This window comes from Chiloscyllium plagiosum, unplaced genomic scaffold, assembly GCF_037043375.1.
Source record: "Chiloscyllium plagiosum isolate Xiang-an unplaced genomic scaffold, Cpla_swu_hap1 HiC_scaffold_51, whole genome shotgun sequence".
Taxonomy (NCBI): domain Eukaryota; kingdom Metazoa; phylum Chordata; class Chondrichthyes; order Orectolobiformes; family Hemiscylliidae; genus Chiloscyllium; species Chiloscyllium plagiosum.
Genome location: NW_028270189.1, coordinates 28554050 through 28575221, shown reverse-complemented (window position 1 = coordinate 28575221; position 21172 = coordinate 28554050). Strand labels below are relative to the sequence as shown.

General features: G+C 45.1%; 4 non-coding genes across 4 annotated transcripts; all 4 read left to right on the top strand.

Moving 5' to 3' along the window:
• Window positions 1-1760: 1760 nt before the first annotated feature.
• Window positions 1761-1842, top strand: trnal-cag (transfer RNA leucine (anticodon CAG)). The gene has a single exon. It is a non-coding gene; the product is annotated as a tRNA-Leu (tRNA).
• Window positions 1843-8465: 6623 nt separating this feature from the next.
• trnal-cag (transfer RNA leucine (anticodon CAG)) lies at window positions 8466-8547 on the top strand. The gene has a single exon. It is a non-coding gene; the product is annotated as a tRNA-Leu (tRNA).
• Window positions 8548-11808: 3261 nt separating this feature from the next.
• trnal-cag (transfer RNA leucine (anticodon CAG)) lies at window positions 11809-11890 on the top strand. The gene has a single exon. It is a non-coding gene; the product is annotated as a tRNA-Leu (tRNA).
• Window positions 11891-18504: 6614 nt separating this feature from the next.
• trnal-cag (transfer RNA leucine (anticodon CAG)) lies at window positions 18505-18586 on the top strand. Its single transcript has one exon. It is a non-coding gene; the product is annotated as a tRNA-Leu (tRNA).
• The last annotated feature ends 2586 nt before the right edge of the window (window positions 18587-21172 follow it).

Genomic DNA, 21172 nt, shown 5'->3' with positions numbered 1-21172 from the left:
CACGGAGCTGCAGCACATCCGGCTGTGGCTTGTTTCTGTCGTGTAGTGGTCATCACGTTCGCCTAACACGCGAAAGATCCCCAGTCCGGAACTGGGCAGAAACTGCTTTGTTCTTCAACTGCAGCCTTTTACATGGACAAGAGCTGAGCTTTCTTGCATGCTTTCCCATCTGCAAACCTGCATTCGAATTTGCTTGAATAAACCTGCTCTGGTAGTGAAATGTAATGCAATTCCATTTAATTACAGTGCAAAGCGTTGTTAAATTTTTCTCCAACCTGGTTCTGATCATATGCCAATCTGTTGGAGAGTGCAGTTACCGCCTTCTGATCCTTCCACGAAAAGCAGTACCGCATTTGCCTTCCTTGCGCAGGCGGCACGGTTCAAAGACAGGAAAGAAGCAGATGCTCTGGTGTCACAGTGCACCACGAATTCCTGAACTTGTCTGTGTGTCAAATGTACCCCAAGGTCGTCTCAGAAAGACCTCATTTGGAAGCTGTCAATCGTTATTCAACGTGCGAGAATTGGCACCAGATATCCTGAATCATGTTTTGGAGCAATTCGCACGTTAGTGGCTCATTCAATCAGCAAAAGCAATGAAAGAAATTGCACTCTCAGGAACCTTTCGACTTGCGTCGCTAGTATTAAGTTCCGCCCCTAGATTTAAGTCATGTTGGAACTGAAACGGAGGAATCGACAGAGAGGCTACAGAATGATATCGCATCCATTTGGTTTTCTTTTAATCACTGACGAGCAGGAAAATGTAAACGGGGAGGGCGTGTGGAGAAGTGAGGCAGTTGCAGCTCTGGTGAAATTCCTTCTTTGTGATTCACTCAGCAGCCAGAGACGTGAAGGTGACTCAGGCGTGAAAGCTCTTCACATCGAGAACAAAAAGCACTCAAGGGCAGTTAGCACCTCTTCTGGAGTGGGGGTGGGGTGAGGTAATTACCTTTTGACTTCTGTTGCTATGTTCAGAAACTGGCTTTTAGATTGAGGTGAACAGAAACTGCATTTCTAAAAAGCACCACGGAATTTAGCAAAATTTATTGAGTCGCTTCTCCTCGATTCCCACCCAGGTTTCCAACTCAGTTGGTATCCATGTGGCTCATGTCCAGGAGTGAACATCTCAGCAACAAATTGCACGGTTAAGGTAAAAGGCACGGAAAGTGGCATCTCGAACTGGCTCCGAGGTCAGAGCATTCTCACAATGTGATCTGTCGTTCTCGGATTGTAATGCTACCTCCGGTTTTAGGGTGGAGAACATTCTTTGGGACTCTTATTCTGAAAAAAAAAACAGATACAGTGACAGAAACTATGCTGCAAGGTATGATGTGGAACACGGCCTGCTCAGGTATGTGCATTTTCCCTGTAGTCCGGTGTGTTTCGTGTTCCGTGTAAACGTGAAAGTCGTCCTGTTTCGAGCAATGGGTGAAATCATTTAGCAAAGCAAGAATGGAAATTCCAGTAATGTCAAGCAGCTCATGGTTATTTGAACAAATCATAAGCGAACCCATATTCTCACGCACTGACAGATACATTTGTAGCTGAAAAGAGTCTGAGAAGATAGACTCAGCTTACCATTGATTTTTGTCTGGATTGATGGGCTATCAATATCTGCTGCGAAATTGACATTGTAGCCGGGCACATCCCAGCAGCTGTGCGAGTCCGAGAGGAATCATGGAACCCTTTTCATGTGACTTTGCATCTGTTGTTATGCAGGAGCACAATTGGAGATACAAGTAAATGAGGTGGCGCGGCCGGCTGGTAGTGTGGCCGAGCGGTCTAAGGCGCTGGATCCAGGTTCCAGTCTCGAAAGGGGCGTGGGTTCGAATCCCACCACTGCCATTTCTGCTGATCAACTCCAACGCTGCAGCTTGTTAAAATGCTGTTTCGGTGCCCACTGTATATTGATGTTGAAAACAAAAGTATAATGGGTTTGCTTCCCAGGGAATTAACTTTGGTGTGAGATATTGCCAAATATTTGAAAATGTCTCCACTGTCATGATCGTGTTCGCCTCCCGCGCGGAAAATCGCAAACAATTCTGCAGTCCCACGCAAGTTGAGCTTTTACTGGAACCGAATGGAGACTGTTATTTCATCGTTGTTGTGAAACGAAGTCCTACGGTGACTCTACTCGTTGTTATTTGGGTTTCTAGCTAATGGGAAAATCGTTCCAGTGAATTTCGATGTCATACCTTATTGAATTTCTCCCATTTCCTTCATTTCCGTCCTGGAAACATCGGAAGGGAAAGGTAATCTAATCGAGACTGTGATTGGTGAAATTCATTTTTACGGTCAATTCTTATTATGTTCTTTCTTTCTCTCGTTTCAGCATTGTCTGGAAAGTGGTGGTGCGCTAAGGCTGCAGTATGTTTGAAAGAGTCGTTTGGAAATGCCCTCTTGTTAGTTGTGAGATTACTTTATGACTCATGCCCTCGGACTGTATCACATTTAGCATTCATGCATCTCTGCGTCTGAAAATGCATGAGGTATGCCAGTTTTGTTTGTGTTCCATGTTAAATGCTTTCTGTTTTGCGATTCGCTCAACACATTTCGATTTAACAGGATTTCTGAGGTAACTTCCAGCAGCAAAAATCCTCAGCTGAGGATCTGGGAAAATTTCACAGAGTATGGTCAGTCGGAGCTAAAGTAAGGAAGTCGTTCCTTTTTTGCAGTGTTTCACAATACTACCTTTCCCGTGAGCAGTCGAACAGACTAAATGATTGTGCCACAGACTGCGATGGCAAACTCCGCTAAAAAGTAATCCTTTAAAGCCGGTGGAAGCAACATGACGTTATTGGGGTACACCGTGGAAAAAGATACTTCGGTGGACCTCGTCCATGCTCACCACATTGCCAAAATTAAACAAGTCCCGTTCCCCAGCATTTGACCCCAATCCCTCTAAACGCATCCTATCCAGAAACTCACCCGATTACCTTTGCAATTTTCTGAGTGTAATAGCCTCCTCCACTTCCTCTGGAAGATCATTCCAAACACGCACAACATTCTTTGTGGGAAATGTGCCTCAGGTCCTTTGTCACTTTCAGCCCACTCACCTTAAAGCTATGCTGTCGAGTTTTCAACTCACACCAACTTGGGTAAAGCACGTAAATACTCAGTTTACCACCCTTCCATAAGGTCATGTCGCAGCTGTTACGCTGCAGGGAAAGTCGTCCCAGCCTATTCCACCTCGCCCTACGGTACAAACATCGACGACATCTTTGTCTATATTTTGTCATCAATTTAACGTGTCTTTTTTTTTACGTTTCCAAGATGTCGATTACGCTGGACAACAACGAGCTATTGGAAACAGAAAGGGGAGACGTAGAACGGATTCAACTTTCAGTGCTGGACGCCACGGAGCTGCAGCACATCCGGCTGTGGCTTGTTTCTGTCGTGTAGTGGTCATCACGTTCGCCTAACACGCGAAAGATCCCCAGTCCGGAACTGGGCAGAAACTGCTTTGTTCTTCAACTGCAGCCTTTTACATGGACAAGAGCTGAGCTTTCTTGCATGCTTTCCCATCTGAAAACCTGCCTTCGAATTTGCTTGAATAAACCTGCTCTGGTAGTGAAATGTAATGCAATTCCATTTAATTACAGTGCAAAGCGTTGTTAAATTTTTCTCCAACCTGGTTCTGATCATATGCCATTCTGTTGGAGAGTGCAGTTACCGCCTTCTGATCCTTCCACGAAAAGCAGTACCGCATTTGCCTTCCTTGCGCAGGCGGCACGGTTCAAAGACAGGAAAGAAGCAGATGCTCTGGTGTCACAGCACACCACGAATTCCTGAACTTGTCTGTCTGTCAAATGTACCCCAAGGTCGTCTCAGAAAGACCTCATTTGGAAGCTGTCAATCGTTATTCAACGTGCGAGAATTGGCACCAGATATCCTGAATCATGTTTTGGAGCAATTCGCACGTTAGTGGCTCATTCAATCAGCAACAGCAATGAAAGAAATTGCACTCTCAGGAACCTTTCGACTTGCGTCGCTAGTATTAAGGTCCGCCCCTAGATTTCAGTCATGTTGGAACTGAAACCGATGAATCGACAGAGAGGCTACAGAATGATATCGCATCCATTTGGTTTTCTTTTAATCACTGACGAGCAGGAAAATGTAAACGGGGAGGGCGTGTGGAGAAGTGAGGCAGTTGCAGCTCTGGTGAAATTCCTTCTTTGTGATTCACTCAGCAGCCAGAGACGTGAAGGTGACTCAGGCGTGAAAGCTCTTCACATCGAGAACAAAAAGCACTCAAGGGCAGTTAGCACCTCTTCTGGAGTGGGGGTGGGGTGAGGTAATTACCTTTTGACTTCTGTTGCTATGTTCAGAAACTGGCTTTTAGATTGAGGTGAACAGAAACTGCATTTCGAAAAAGCACCACGGAATTTAGCAAAATTTATTGAGTCGCTTCTCCTCGATTCCCACCCAGGTTTCCAACTCAGTTGGTATCCATGTGGCTCATGTCCAGGAGTGAACATCTCAGCAACAAATTGCACGGTTAAGGTAAAAGGCACGGAAAGTGGCATCTCGAACTGGCTCCGAGGTCAGAGCATTCTCACAATGTGATCTGTCGTTCTCGGATTGTAATGCTACCTCCGGTTTTAGGGTGGAGAACATTCTTTGGGACTCTTTTCTGAAAAAAAAAAACAGATACAGTGACAGAAACTATGCTGCAAGGTATGATGTGGAACACGGCCTGCTCAGGTATGTGCATTTTCCCTGTAGTCCGGTGTGTTTCGTGTTCCGTGTAAACGTGAAAGTCGTCCTGTTTCGAGCAATGGGTGAAATCATTTAGCAAAGCAAGAATGGAAATTCCAGTAATGTGAAGCAGCTCATGGTTATTTGAACAAATCATAAGCGAACCCATATTCTCACGCACTGACAGATACATTTGTAGCTGAAAAGAGTCTGAGAAGATAGACTCAGCTTACCATTGATTTTTGTCTGGATTGATGGGCTATCAATATCTGCTGCGAAATTGACATTGTAGCCGGGCACATCCCAGCAGCTGTGCGAGTCCGAGAGGAATCATGGAACCCTTTTCATGTGACTTTGCATCTGTTGTTATGCAGGAGCACAATTGAAGATACAAGTAAATGAGGTGGCGCGGCCGGCTGGTAGTGTGGCCGAGCGGTCTAAGGCGCTGGATCCAGGTTCCAGTCTCGAAAGGGGCGTGGGTTCGAATCCCACCGCTGCCATTTCTGCTGATCAACTCCAACGCTGCAGCTTGTTAAAATGCTGTTTCGGTGCCCACTGTATATTGATGTTGAAAACAAAAGTATAATGGTTTTGCTTCCCAGGGAATTAACTTTGGTGTGAGATATTGCCAAATATTTGAAAATGTCTCCACTGTCATGATCGTGTTCGCCTCCCACGCGGAAAATCGCAAACAGTTCTGCAGTCCCAGGCAAGTTGAGCTTTTACTGGAACCGAATGGAGACTGTTATTTCATCGTTGTTGTGAAACGAAGTCCTACGGTGACTCTACTCGTTGTTATTTGGGTTTCTAGCTAATGGGAAAATCGTTCCAGTGAATTTCGATGTCATACCTTATTGAATTTCTCCCATTTCCTTCATTTCCGTCCTGGAAACATCGGAAGGGAAAGGTAATCTAATCGAGACTGTGATTGGTGAAATTCATTTTTACGGCCAATTCTTATTATGTTCTTTCTTTCTCTCGTTTCAGCATTGTCTGGAAAGTGGTGGTGCGCTAAGGCTGCAGTATGTTTGAAAGAGTCGTTTGGAAATGCCCTCTTGTTAGTTGTGAGATTACTTTATGACTCATGCCCTCGGACTGTATCACATTTAGCATTCATGCATCTCTGCGTCTGAAAATGCATGAGGTATGCCAGTTTTGTTTGTGTTCCATGTTAAATGCTTTCTGTTTTGCGATTCGCTCAACACATTTCGATTTAACAGGATTTCTGAGGTAACTTCCAGCAGCAAAAATCCTCAGCTGAGGATCTGGGAAAATTTCACAGAGTATGGTCAGTCGGAGCTAAAGTAAGGAAGTCGTTCCTTTTTTGCAGTGTTTCACAATACTACCTTTCCCGTGAGCAGTCGAACAGACTAAATGATTGTGCCACAGACTGCGATGGCAAACTCCGCTAAAAAGTAATCCTTTAAAGCCGGTGGAAGCAACATGACGTTATTGGGGTACACCGTGGAAAAAGATACTTCGGTGGACCTCGTCCATGCTCACGACATTGCCAAAATTAAACAAGTCCCGTTCCCCAGCATTTGACCCCAATCCCTCTAAACGCATCCTATCCAGAAACTCACCCGATTACCTTTGCAATTTTCTGAGTGTAATAGCCTCCTCCACTTCCTCTGGTAGATCATTCCAAACACGCACAACCTTCTTTGTGGGAAATGTGCCTCAGGTCCTTTGTCACTTTCAGCCCACTCACCTTAAAGCTATGCTGTCGAGTTTTCAACTCACACCAACTTGGGTAAAGCACGTAAATACACAGTTTACCACCCTTCCATAAGGTCATGTCGCAGCTGTTACGCTGCAGGGAAAGTCGTCCCAGCCTATTCCACCTCGCCCTACGGTACAAACATCGACGACATCTTTGTCTATATTTTGTCATCAATTTAACGTGTCTTTTTTTTTACGTTTCCAAGATGTCGATTACGCTGGACAACAACGAGCTATTGGAAACAGAAAGGGGAGACGTAGAACGGATTCAACTTTCAGTGCTGGACGCCACGGAGCTGCAGCACATCCGGCTGTGGCTTGTTTCTGTCGTGTAGTGGTCATCACGTTCGCCTAACACGCGAAAGATCCCCAGTCCGGAACTAGGCAGAAACTGCTTTGTTCTTCAACTGCAGCCTTTTACATGGACAAGAGCTGAGCTTTCTTGCATGCTTTCCCATCTGAAAACCTGCCTTCGAATTTGCTTGAATAAACCTGCTCTGGTAGTGAAATGTAATGCAATTCCATTTAATTACAGTGCAAAGCGTTGTTAAATTTTTCTCCAACCTGGTTCTGATCATATGCCATTCTGTTGGAGAGTGCAGTTACCGCCTTCTGATCCTTCCACGAAAAGCAGTACCGCATTTGCCTTCCTTGCGCAGGCGGCACGGTTCAAAGACAGGAAAGAAGCAGATGCTCTGGTGTCACAGCGCACCACGAATTCCTGAACTTGTCTGTCTGTCAAATGTACCCCAAGGTCGTCTCAGAAAGACCTCATTTGGAAGCTGTCAATCGTTATTCAACGTGCGAGAATTGGCACCAGATATCCTGAATCATGTTTTGGAGCAATTCGCACGTTAGTGGCTCATTCAATCAGCAACAGCAATGAAAGAAATTGCACTCTCAGGAACCTTTCGACTTGCGTCGCTAGTATTAAGGTCCGCCCCTAGATTTAAGTCATGTTGGAACTGAAACGGAGGAATCGACAGAGAGGCTACAGAATGATATCGCATCCATTTGGTTTTCTTTTAATCACTGACGAGCAGGAAAATGTAAACGGGGAGGGCGTGTGGAGAAGTGAGGCAGTTGCAGCTCTGGTGAAATTCCTTCTTTGTGATTCACTCAGCAGCCAGAGACGTGAAGGTGACTCAGGCGTGAAAGCTCTTCACATCGAGAACAAAAAGCACTCAAGGGCAGTTAGCACCTCTTCTGGAGTGGGGGTGGGGTGAGGTAATTACCTTTTGACTTCTGTTGCTATGTTCAGAAACTGGCTTTTAGATTGAGGTGAACAGAAACTGCATTTCTAAAAAGCACCACGGAATTTAGCAAAATTTATTGAGTCGCTTCTCCTCGATTCCCACCCAGGTTTCCAACTCAGTTGGTATCCATGTGGCTCATGTCCAGGAGTGAACATCTCAGCAACAAATTGCACGGTTCAGGTAAAAGGCACGGAAAGTGGCATCTCGAACTGGCTCCGAGGTCAGAGCATTCTCACAATGTGATCTGTCGTTCTCGGATTGTAATGCTACCTCCGGTTTTAGGGTGGAGAACATTCTTTGGGACTCTTATTCTGAAAAAAAAACAGATACAGTGACAGAAACTATGCTGCAAGGTATGATGTGGAACACGGCCTGCTCAGGTATGTGCATTTTCCCTGTAGTTCGGTGTGTTTCGTGTTCCGTGTAAACGTGAAAGTCGTCCTGTTTCGAGCAATGGGTGAAATCATTTAGCAAAGCAAGAATGGAAATTCCAGTAATGTCAAGCAGCTCATGGTTATTTGAACAAATCATAAGCGAACCCATATTCTCACGCACTGACAGATACATTTGTAGCTGAAAAGAGTCTGAGAAGATAGACTCAGCTTACCATTGATTTTTGTCTGGATTGATGGGCTATCAATATCTGCTGCGAAATTGACATTGTAGCCGGGCACATCCCAGCAGCTGTGCGAGTCCGAGAGGAATCATGGAACCCTTTTCATGTGACTTTGCATCTGTTGTTATGCAGGAGCACAATTGAAGATACAAGTAAATGAGGTGGCGCGGCCGGCTGGTAGCGTAGCCGAGCGGTCTAAGGCGCTGGATCCAGGTTCCAGTCTCGAAAGGGGCGTGGGTTCGAATCCCACCGCTGCCATTTCTGCTGATCAACTCCAACGCTGCAGCTTGTTAAAATGCTGTTTCGGTGCCCACTGTATATTGATGTTGAAAACAAAAGTATAATGGGTTTGCTTCCCAGGGAATTAACTTTGGTGTGAGATATTGCCAAATATTTGAAAATGTCTCCACTGTCATGATCGTGTTCGCCTCCCACGCGGAAAATCGCAAACAGTTCTGCAGTCCCAGGCAAGTTGAGCTTTTACTGGAACCGAATGGAGACTGTTATTTCATCGTTGTTGTGAAACGAAGTCCTACGGTGACTCTACTCGTTGTTATTTGGGTTTCTAGCTAATGGGAAAATCGTTCCAGTGAATTTCGATGTCATACCTTATTGAATTTCTCCCATTTCCTTCATTTCCGTCCTGGAAACATCGGAAGGGAAAGGTAATCTAATCGAGACTGTGATTGGTGAAATTCATTTTTACGGTCAATTCTTATTATGTTCTTTCTTTCTCTCGTTTCAGCATTGTCTGGAAAGTGGTGGTGCGCTAAGGCTGCAGTATGTTTGAAAGAGTCGTTTGGAAATGCCCTCTTGTTAGTTGTGAGATTACTTTATGACTCATGCCCTCGGACTGTATCACATTTAGCATTCATGCATCTCTGCGTCTGAAAATGCATGAGGTATGCCAGTTTTGTTTGTGTTCCATGTTAAATGCTTTCTGTTTTGCGATTCGCTCAACACATTTCGATTTAACAGGATTTCTGAGGTAACTTCCAGCAGCAAAAATCCTCAGCTGAGGATCTGGGAAAATTTCACAGAGTATGGTCAGTCGGAGCTAAAGTAAGGAAGTCGTTCCTTTTTTGCAGTGTTTCACAATACTACCTTTCCAGTGAGCAGTCGAACAGACTAAATGATTGTGCCACAGACTGCGATGGCAAACTCCGCTAAAAAGTAATCCTTTAAAGCCGGTGGAAGCAACATGACATTATTGGGGTACACCGTGGAAAAAGATACTTCGGTGGACCTCGTCCATGCTCACCACATTGCCAAAATTAAACAAGTCCCGTTCCCCAGCATTTGACCCCAATCCCTCTAAACGCATCCTATCCAGAAACTCACCCGATTACCTTTGCAATTTTCTGAGTGTAATAGCCTCCTCCACTTCCTCTGGTAGATCATTCCAAACACGCACAACCTTCTTTGTGGGAAATGTGCCTCAGGTCCTTTGTCACTTTCAGCCCACTCACCTTAAAGCTATGCTGTCGAGTTTTCAACTCACACCAACTTGGGTAAAGCACGTAAATACTCAGTTTACCATAAGGTCATGTCGCAGCTGTTACGCTGCAGGGAAAGTCGTCCCAGCCTATTCCACCTCGCCCTACGGTACAAACATCGACGACATCTTTGTCTATATTTTGTCATCAATTTAACGTGTCTTTTTTTTTACGTTTCCAAGATGTCGATTACGCTGGACAACAACGAGCTATTGGAAACAGAAAGGGGAGACGTAGAACGGATTCAACTTTCAGTACTGGACGCCACGGAGCTGCAGCACATCCGGCTGTGGCTTGTTTCTGTCGTGTAGTGGTCATCACGTTCGCCTAACACGCGAAAGATCCCCAGTCCGGAACTGGGCAGAAACTGCTTTGTTCTTCAACTGCAGCCTTTTACATGGACAAGAGCTGAGCTTTCTTGCATGCTTTCCCATCTGCAAACCTGCATTCGAATTTGCTTGAATAAACCTGCTCTGGTAGTGAAATGTAATGCAATTCCATTTAATTACAGTGCAAAGCGTTGTTAAATTTTTCTCCAACCTGGTTCTGATCATATGCCAATCTGTTGGAGAGTGCAGTTACCGCCTTCTGATCCTTCCACGAAAAGCAGTACCGCATTTGCCTTCCTTGCGCAGGCGGCACGGTTCAAAGACAGGAAAGAAGCAGATGCTCTGGTGTCACAGTGCACCACGAATTCCTGAACTTGTCTGTGTGTCAAATGTACCCCAAGGTCGTCTCAGAAAGACCTCATTTGGAAGCTGTCAATCGTTATTCAACGTGCGAGAATTGGCACCAGATATCCTGAATCATGTTTTGGAGCAATTCGCACGTTAGTGGCTCATTCAATCAGCAAAAGCAATGAAAGAAATTGCACTCTCAGGAACCTTTCGACTTGCGTCGCTAGTATTAAGTTCCGCCCCTAGATTTAAGTCATGTTGGAACTGAAACGGAGGAATCGACAGAGAGGCTACAGAATGATATCGCATCCATTTGGTTTTCTTTTAATCACTGACGAGCAGGAAAATGTAAACGGGGAGGGCGTGTGGAGAAGTGAGGCAGTTGCAGCTCTGGTGAAATTCCTTCTTTGTGATTCACTCAGCAGCCAGAGACGTGAAGGTGACTCAGGCGTGAAAGCTCTTCACATCGAGAACAAAAAGCACTCAAGGGCAGTTAGCACCTCTTCTGGAGTGGGGGTGGGGTGAGGTAATTACCTTTTGACTTCTGTTGCTATGTTCAGAAACTGGCTTTTAGATTGAGGTGAACAGAAACTGCATTTCTAAAAAGCACCACGGAATTTAGCAAAATTTATTGAGTCGCTTCTCCTCGATTCCCACCCAGGTTTCCAACTCAGTTGGTATCCATGTGGCTCATGTCCAGGAGTGAACATCTCAGCAACAAATTGCACGGTTAAGGTAAAAGGCACGGAAAGTGGCATCTCGAACTGGCTCCGAGGTCAGAGCATTCTCACAATGTGATCTGTCGTTCTCGGATTGTAATGCTACCTCCGGTTTTAGGGTGGAGAACATTCTTTGGGACTCTTATTCTAAAAAAAAACAGATACAGTGACAGAAACTATGCTGCAAGGTATGATGTGGAACACGGCCTGCTCAGGTATGTGCATTTTCCCTGTAGTCCGGTGTGTTTCGTGTTCCGTGTAAACGTGAAAGTCGTCCTGTTTCGAGCAATGGGTGAAATCATTTAGCAAAGCAAGAATGGAAATTCCAGTAATGTCAAGCAGCTCATGGTTATTTGAACAAATCATAAGCGAACCCATATTCTCACGCACTGACAGATACATTTGTAGCTGAAAAGAGTCTGAGAAGATAGACTCAGCTTACCATTGATTTTTGTCTGGATTGATGGGCTATCAATATCTGCTGCGAAATTGACATTGTAGCCGGGCACATCCCAGCAGCTGTGCGAGTCCGAGAGGAATCATAGAACCCTTTTCATGTGACTTTGCATCTGTTGTTATGCAGGAGCACAATTGGAGATACAAGTAAATGAGGTGGCGCGGCCGGCTGGTAGTGTGGCCGAGCGGTCTAAGGCGCTGGATCCAGGTTCCAGTCTCGAAAGGGGCGTGGGTTCGAATCCCACCACTGCCATTTCTGCTGATCAACTCCAACGCTGCAGCTTGTTAAAATGCTGTTTCGGTACCCACTGTATATTGATGTTGAAAACAAAAGTATAATGGGTTTGCTTCCCAGGGAATTAACTTTGGTGTGAGATATTGCCAAATATTTGAAAATGTCTCCACTGTCATGATCGTGTTCGCCTCCCGCGCGGAAAATCGCAAACAATTCTGCAGTCCCACGCAAGTTGAGCTTTTACTGGAACCGAATGGAGACTGTTATTTCATCGTTGTTGTGAAACGAAGTCCTACGGTGACTCTACTCGTTGTTATTTGGGTTTCTAGCTAATGGGAAAATCGTTCCAGTGAATTTCGATGTCATACCTTATTGAATTTCTCCCATTTCCTTCATTTCCGTCCTGGAAACATCGGAAGGGAAAGGTAATCTAATCGAGACTGTGATTGGTGAAATTCATTTTTACGGCCAATTCTTATTATGTTCTTTCTTTCTCTCGTTTCAGCATTGTCTGGAAAGTGGTGGTGCGCTAAGGCTGCAGTATGTTTGAAAGAGTCGTTTGGAAATGCCCTCTTGTTAGTTGTGAGATTACTTTATGACTCATGCCCTCGGACTGTATCACATTTAGCATTCATGCATCTCTGCGTCTGAAAATGCATGAGGTATGCCAGTTTTGTTTGTGTTCCATGTTAAATGCTTTCTGTTTTGCGATTCGCTCAACACATTTCGATTTAACAGGATTTCTGAGGTAACTTCCAGCAGCAAAAATCCTCAGCTGAGGATCTGGGAAAATTTCACAGAGTATGGTCAGTCGGAGCTAAAGTAAGGAAGTCGTTCCTTTTTTGCAGTGTTTCACAATACTACCTTTCCCGTGAGCAGTCGAACAGACTAAATGATTGTGCCACAGACTGCGATGGCAAACTCCGCTAAAAAGTAATCCTTTAAAGCCGGTGGAAGCAACATGACGTTATTGGGGTACACCGTGGAAAAAGATACTTCGGTGGACCTCGTCCATGCTCACGACATTGCCAAAATTAAACAAGTCCCGTTCCCCAGCATTTGACCCCAATCCCTCTAAACGCATCCTATCCAGAAACTCACCCGATTACCTTTGCAATTTTCTGAGTGTAATAGCCTCCTCCACTTCCTCTGGTAGATCATTCCAAACACGCACAACCTTCTTTGTGGGAAATGTGCCTCAGGTCCTTTGTCACTTTCAGCCCACTCACCTTAAAGCTATGCTGTCGAGTTTTCAACTCACACCAACTTGGGTAAAGCACGTAAATACACAGTTTACCACCCTTCCATAAGGTCATGTCGCAGCTGTTACGCTGCAGGGAAAGTCGTCCCAGCCTATTCCACCTCGCCCTACGGTACAAACATCGACGACATCTTTGTCTATATTTTGTCATCAATTTAACGTGTCTTTTTTTTTACGTTTCCAAGATGTCGATTACGCTGGACAACAACGAGCTATTGGAAACAGAAAGGGGAGACGTAGAACGGATTCAACTTTCAGTGCTGGACGCCACGGAGCTGCAGCACATCCGGCTGTGGCTTGTTTCTGTCGTGTAGTGGTCATCACGTTCGCCTAACACGCGAAAGATCCCCAGTCCGGAACTGGGCAGAAACTGCTTTGTTCTTCAACTGCAGCCTTTTACATGGACAAGAGCTGAGCTTTCTTGCATGCTTTCCCATCTGAAAACCTGCCTTCGAATTTGCTTGAATAAACCTGCTCTGGTAGTGAAATGTAATGCAATTCCATTTAATTACAGTGCAAAGCGTTGTTAAATTTTTCTCCAACCTGGTTCTGATCATATGCCATTCTGTTGGAGAGTGCAGTTACCGCCTTCTGATCCTTCCACGAAAAGCAGTACCGCATTTGCCTTCCTTGCGCAGGCGGCACGGTTCAAAGACAGGAAAGAAGCAGATGCTCTGGTGTCACAGCGCACCACGAATTCCTGAACTTGTCTGTCTGTCAAATGTACCCCAAGGTCGTCTCAGAAAGACCTCATTTGGAAGCTGTCAATCGTTATTCAACGTGCGAGAATTGGCACCAGATATCCTGAATCATGTTTTGGAGCAATTCGCACGTTAGTGGCTCATTCAATCAGCAACAGCAATGAAAGAAATTGCACTCTCAGGAACCTTTCGACTTGCGTCGCTAGTATTAAGGTCCGCCCCTAGATTTAAGTCATGTTGGAACTGAAACGGAGGAATCGACAGAGAGGCTACAGAATGATATCGCATCCATTTGGTTTTCTTTTAATCACTGACGAGCAGGAAAATGTAAACGGGGAGGGCGTGTGGAGAAGTGAGGCAGTTGCAGCTCTGGTGAAATTCCTTCTTTGTGATTCACTCAGCAGCCAGAGACGTGAAGGTGACTCAGGCGTGAAAGCTCTTCACATCGAGAACAAAAAGCACTCAAGGGCAGTTAGCACCTCTTCTGGAGTGGGGGTGGGGTGAGGTAATTACCTTTTGACTTCTGTTGCTATGTTCAGAAACTGGCTTTTAGATTGAGGTGAACAGAAACTGCATTTCGAAAAAGCACCACGGAATTTAGCAAAATTTATTGAGTCGCTTCTCCTCGATTCCCACCCAGGTTTCCAACTCAGTTGGTATCCATGTGGCTCATGTCCAGGAGTGAACATCTCAGCAACAAATTGCACGGTTCAGGTAAAAGGCACGGAAAGTGGCATCTCGAACTGGCTCCGAGGTCAGAGCATTCTCACAATGTGATCTGTCGTTCTCGGATTGTAATGCTACCTCCGGTTTTAGGGTGGAGAACATTCTTTGGGACTCTTATTCTGAAAAAAAAACAGATACAGTGACAGAAACTATGCTGCAAGGTATGATGTGGAACACGGCCTGCTCAGGTATGTGCATTTTCCCTGTAGTCCGGTGTGTTTCGTGTTCCGTGTAAACGTGAAAGTCGTCCTGTTTCGAGCAATGGGTGAAATCATTTAGCAAAGCAAGAATGGAAATTCCAGTAATGTCAAGCAGCTCATGGTTATTTGAACAAATCATAAGCGAACCCATATTCTCACGCACTGACAGATACATTTGTAGCTGAAAAGAGTCTGAGAAGATAGACTCAGCTTACCATTGATTTTTGTCTGGATTGATGGGCTATCAATATCTGCTGCGAAATTGACATTGTAGCCGGGCACATCCCAGCAGCTGTGCGAGTCCGAGAGGAATCATGGAACCCTTTTCATGTGACTTTGCATCTGTTGTTATGCAGGAGCACAATTGAAGATACAAGTAAATGAGGTGGCGCGGCCGGCTGGTAGTGTAGCCGAGCGGTCTAAGGCGCTGGATCCAGGTTCCAGTCTCGAAAGGGGCGTGGGTTCGAATCCCACCGCTGCCATTTCTGCTGATCAACTCCAACGCTGCAGCTTGTTAAAATGCTGTTTCGGTGCCCACTGTATATTGATGTTGAAAACAAAAGTATAATGGGTTTGCTTCCCAGGGAATTAACTTTGGTGTGAGATATTGCCAAATATTTGAAAATGTCTCCACTGTCATGATCGTGTTCGCCTCCCACGCGGAAAATCGCAAACAGTTCTGCAGTCCCAGGCAAGTTGAGCTTTTACTGGAACCGAATGGAGACTGTTATTTCATCGTTGTTGTGAAACGAAGTCCTACGGTGACTCTACTCGTTGTTATTTGGGTTTCTAGCTAATGGGAAAATCGTTCCAGTGAATTTCGATGTCATACCTTATTGAATTTCTCCCATTTCCTTCATTTCCGTCCTGGAAACATCGGAAGGGAAAGGTAATCTAATCGAGACTGTGATTGGTGAAATTCATTTTTACGGCCAATTCTTATTATGTTCTTTCTTTCTCTCGTTTCAGCATTGTCTGGAAAGTGGTGGTGCGCTAAGGCTGCAGTATGTTTGAAAGAGTCGTTTGGAAATGCCCTCTTGTTAGTTGTGAGATTACTTTATGACTCATGCCCTCGGACTGTATCACATTTAGCATTCATGCATCTCTGCGTCTGAAAATGCATGAGGTATGCCAGTTTTGTTTGTGTTCCATGTTAAATGCTTTCTGTTTTGCGATTCGCTCAACACATTTCGATTTAACAGGATTTCTGAGGTAACTTCCAGCAGCAAAAATCCTCAGCTGAGGATCTGGGAAAATTTCACAGAGTATGGTCAGTCGGAGCTAAAGTAAGGAAGTCGTTCCTTTTTTGCAGTGTTTCACAATACTACCTTTCCCGTGAGCAGTCGAACAGACTAAATGATTGTGCCACAGACTGCGATGGCAAACTCCGCTAAAAAGTAATCCTTTAAAGCCGGTGGAAGCAACATGACGTTATTGGGGTACACCGTGGAAAAAGATACTTCGGTGGACCTCGTCCATGCTCACCACATTGCCAAAATTAAACAAGTCCCGTTCCCCAGCATTTGACCCCAATCCCTCTAAACGCATCCTATCCAGAAACTCACCCGATTACCTTTGCAATTTTCTGAGTGTAATAGCCTCCTCCACTTCCTCTGGTAGATCATTCCAAACACGCACAACCTTCTTTGTGGGAAATGTGCCTCAGGTCCTTTGTCACTTTCAGCCCACTCACCTTAAAGCTATGCTGTCGAGTTTTCAACTCACACCAACTTGGGTAAAGCACGTAAATACTCAGTTTACCATAAGGTCATGTCGCAGCTGTTACGCTGCAGGGAAAGTCGTCCCAGCCTATTCCACCTCGCCCTACGGTACAAACATCGACGACATCTTTGTCTATATTTTGTCATCAATTTAACGTGTCTTTTTTTTTACGTTTCCAAGATGTCGATTACGCTGGACAACAACGAGCTATTGGAAACAGAAAGGGGAGACGTAGAACGGATTCAACTTTCAGTACTGGACGCCACGGAGCTGCAGCACATCCGGCTGTGGCTTGTTTCTGTCGTGTAGTGGTCATCACGTTCGCCTAACACGCGAAAGATCCCCAGTCCGGAACTGGGCAGAAACTGCTTTGTTCTTCAACTGCAGCCTTTTACATGGACAAGAGCTGAGCTTTCTTGCATGCTTTCCCATCTGCAAACCTGCATTCGAATTTGCTTGAATAAACCTGCTCTGGTAGTGAAATGTAATGCAATTCCATTTAATTACAGTGCAAAGCGTTGTTAAATTTTTCTCCAACCTGGTTCTGATCATATGCCAATCTGTTGGAGAGTGCAGTTACCGCCTTCTGATCCTTCCACGAAAAGCAGTACCGCATTTGCCTTCCTTGCGCAGGCGGCACGGTTCAAAGACAGGAAAGAAGCAGATGCTCTGGTGTCACAGTGCACCACGAATTCCTGAACTTGTCTGTGTGTCAAATGTACCCCAAGGTCGTCTCAGAAAGACCTCATTTGGAAGCTGTCAATCGTTATTCAACGTGCGAGAATTGGCACCAGATATCCTGAATCATGTTTTGGAGCAATTCGCACGTTAGTGGCTCATTCAATCAGCAAAAGCAATGAAAGAAATTGCACTCTCAGGAACCTTTCGACTTGCGTCGCTAGTATTAAGTTCCGCCCCTAGATTTAAGTCATGTTGGAACTGAAACGGAGGAATCGACAGAGAGGCTACAGAATGATATCGCATCCATTTGGTTTTCTTTTAATCACTGACGAGCAGGAAAATGTAAACGGGGAGGGCGTGTGGAGAAGTGAGGCAGTTGCAGCTCTGGTGAAATTCCTTCTTTGTGATTCACTCAGCAGCCAGAGACGTGAAGGTGACTCAGGCGTGAAAGCTCTTCACATCGAGAACAAAAAGCACTCAAGGGCAGTTAGCACCTCTTCTGGAGTGGGGGTGGGGTGAGGTAATTACCTTTTGACTTCTGTTGCTATGTTCAGAAACTGGCTTTTAGATTGAGGTGAACAGAAACTGCATTTCTAAAAAGCACCACGGAATTTAGCAAAATTTATTGAGTCGCTTCTCCTCGATTCCCACCCAGGTTTCCAACTCAGTTGGTATCCATGTGGCTCATGTCCAGGAGTGAACATCTCAGCAACAAATTGCACGGTTAAGGTAAAAGGCACGGAAAGTGGCATCTCGAACTGGCTCCGAGGTCAGAGCATTCTCACAATGTGATCTGTCGTTCTCGGATTGTAATGCTACCTCCGGTTTTAGGGTGGAGAACATTCTTTGGGACTCTTATTCTGAAAAAAAAACAGATACAGTGACAGAAACTATGCTGCAAGGTATGATGTGGAACACGGCCTGCTCAGGTATGTGCATTTTCCCTGTAGTCCGGTGTGTTTCGTGTTCCGTGTAAACGTGAAAGTCGTCCTGTTTCGAGCAATGGGTGAAATCATTTAGCAAAGCAAGAATGGAAATTCCAGTAATGTCAAGCAGCTCATGGTTATTTGAACAAATCATAAGCGAACCCATATTCTCACGCACTGACAGATACATTTGTAGCTGAAAAGAGTCTGAGAAGATAGACTCAGCTTACCATTGATTTTTGTCTGGATTGATGGGCTATCAATATCTGCTGCGAAATTGACATTGTAGCCGGGCACATCCCAGCAGCTGTGCGAGTCCGAGAGGAATCATGGAACCCTTTTCATGTGACTTTGCATCTGTTGTTATGCAGGAGCACAATTGGAGATACAAGTAAATGAGGTGGCGCGGCCGGCTGGTAGTGTGGCCGAGCGGTCTAAGGCGCTGGATCCAGGTTCCAGTCTCGAAAGGGGCGTGGGTTCGAATCCCACCACTGCCATTTCTGCTGATCAACTCCAACGCTGCAGCTTGTTAAAATGCTGTTTCGGTACCCACTGTATATTGATGTTGAAAACAAAAGTATAATGGGTTTGCTTCCCAGGGAATTATCTTTGGTGTGAGATATTGCCAAATATTTGAAAATGTCTCCACTGTCATGATCGTGTTCGCCTCCCGCGCGGAAAATCGCAAACAATTCTGCAGTCCCACGCAAGTTGAGCTTTTACTGGAACCGAATGGAGACTGTTATTTCATCGTTGTTGTGAAACGAAGTCCTACGGTGACTCTACTCGTTGTTATTTGGGTTTCTAGCTAATGGGAAAATCGTTCCAGTGAATTTCGATGTCATACCTTATTGAATTTCTCCCATTTCCTTCATTTCCGTCCTGGAAACATCGGAAGGGAAAGGTAATCTAATCGAGACTGTGATTGGTGAAATTCATTTTTACGGCCAATTCTTATTATGTTCTTTCTTTCTCTCGTTTCAGCATTGTCTGGAAAGTGGTGGTGCGCTAAGGCTGCAGTATGTTTGAAAGAGTCGTTTGGAAATGCCCTCTTGTTAGTTGTGAGATTACTTTATGACTCATGCCCTCGGACTGTATCACATTTAGCATTCATGCATCTCTGCGTCTGAAAATGCATGAGGTATGCCAGTTTTGTTTGTGTTCCATGTTAAATGCTTTCTGTTTTGCGATTCGCTCAACACATTTCGATTTAACAGGATTTCTGAGGTAACTTCCAGCAGCAAAAATCCTCAGCTGAGGATCTGGGAAAATTTCACAGAGTATGGTCAGTCGGAGCTAAAGTAAGGAAGTCGTTCCTTTTTTGCAGTGTTTCACAATACTACCTTTCCCGTGAGCAGTCGAACAGACTAAATGATTGTGCCACAGACTGCGATGGCAAACTCCGCTAAAAAGTAATCCTTTAAAGCCGGTGGAAGCAACATGACGTTATTGGGGTACACCGTGGAAAAAGATACTTCGGTGGACCTCGTCCATGCTCACCACATTGCCAAAATTAAACAAGTCCCGTTCCCCAGCATTTGACCCCAATCCCTCTAAACGCATCCTATCCAGAAACTCACCCGATTACCTTTGCAATTTTCTGAGTGTAATAGCCTCCTCCACTTCCTCTGGTAGATCATTCCAAACACGCACAACCTTCTTTGTGGGAAATGTGCCTCAGGTCCTTTGTCACTTTCAGCCCACTCACCTTAAAGCTATGCTGTCGAGTTTTCAACTCACACCAACTTGGGTAAAGCACGTAAATACTCAGTTTACCACCCTTCCATAAGGTCATGTCGCAGCTGTTACGCTGCAGGGAAAGTCGTCCCAGCCTATTCCACCTCGCCCTACGGTACAAACATCGACGACATTTTTGTCTATATTTTGTCATCAATTTAACGTGTCTTTTTTTTACGTTTCCAAGATGTCGATTACGCTGGACAACAACGAGCTATTGGAAACAGAAAGGGGAGACGTAGAACGGATTCAACTTTCAGTGCTGGACGCCACGGAGCTGCAGCACATCCGGCTGTGGCTTGTTTCTGTCGTGTAGTGGTCATCACGTTCGCCTAACACGCGAAAGATCCCCAGTCCGGAACTGGGCAGAAACTGCTTTGTTCTTCAACTGCAGCCTTTTACATGGACAAGAGCTGAGCTTTCTTGCATGCTTTCCCATCTGCAAACCTGCATTCGAATTTGCTTGAATAAACCTGCTCTGGTAGTGAAATGTAATGCAATTCCATTTAATTACAGTGCAAAGCGTTGTTAAATTTTTCTCCAACCTGGTTCTGATCATATGCCATTCTGTTGGAGAGTGCAGTTACCGCCTTCTGATCCTTCCACGAAAAGCAGTACCGCATTTGCCTTCCTTGCGCAGGCGGCACGGTTCAAAGACAGGAAAGAAGCAGATGCTCTGGTGTCACAGCGCACCACGAATTCCTGAACTTGTCTGTCTGTCAAATGTACCCCAAGGTCGTCTCAGAAAGACCTCATTTGGAAGCTGTCAATCGTTATTCAACGTGCGAGAATTGGCACCAGATATCCTGAATCATGTTTTGGAGCAATTCGCACGTTAGTGGCTCATTCAATCAGCAACAGCAATGAAAGGAATTGCACTCTCAGGAACCTTTCGACTTGCGTCGCTAGTATTAAGGTCCGCCCCTAGATTTAAGTCATGTTGGAACTGAAACGGAGGAATCGACAGAGAGGCTACAGAATGATATCGCATCCATTTGGTTTTCTTTTAATCACTGACGAGCAGGAAAATGTAAACGGGGAGGGCGTGTGGAGAAGTGAGGCAGTTGCAGCTCTGGTGAAATTCCTTCTTTGTGATTCACTCAGCAGCCAGAGACGTGAAGGTGACTCAGGCGTGAAAGCTCTTCACATCGAGAACAAAAAGCACTCAAGGGCAGTTAGCACCTCTTCTGGAGTGGGGGTGGGGTGAGGTAATTACCTTTTGACTTCTGTTGCTATGTTCAGAAACTGGCTTTTAGATTGAGGTGAACAGAAACTGCATTTCTAAAAAGCACCACGGAATTTAGCAAAATTTATTGAGTCGCTTCTCCTCGATTCCCACCCAGGTT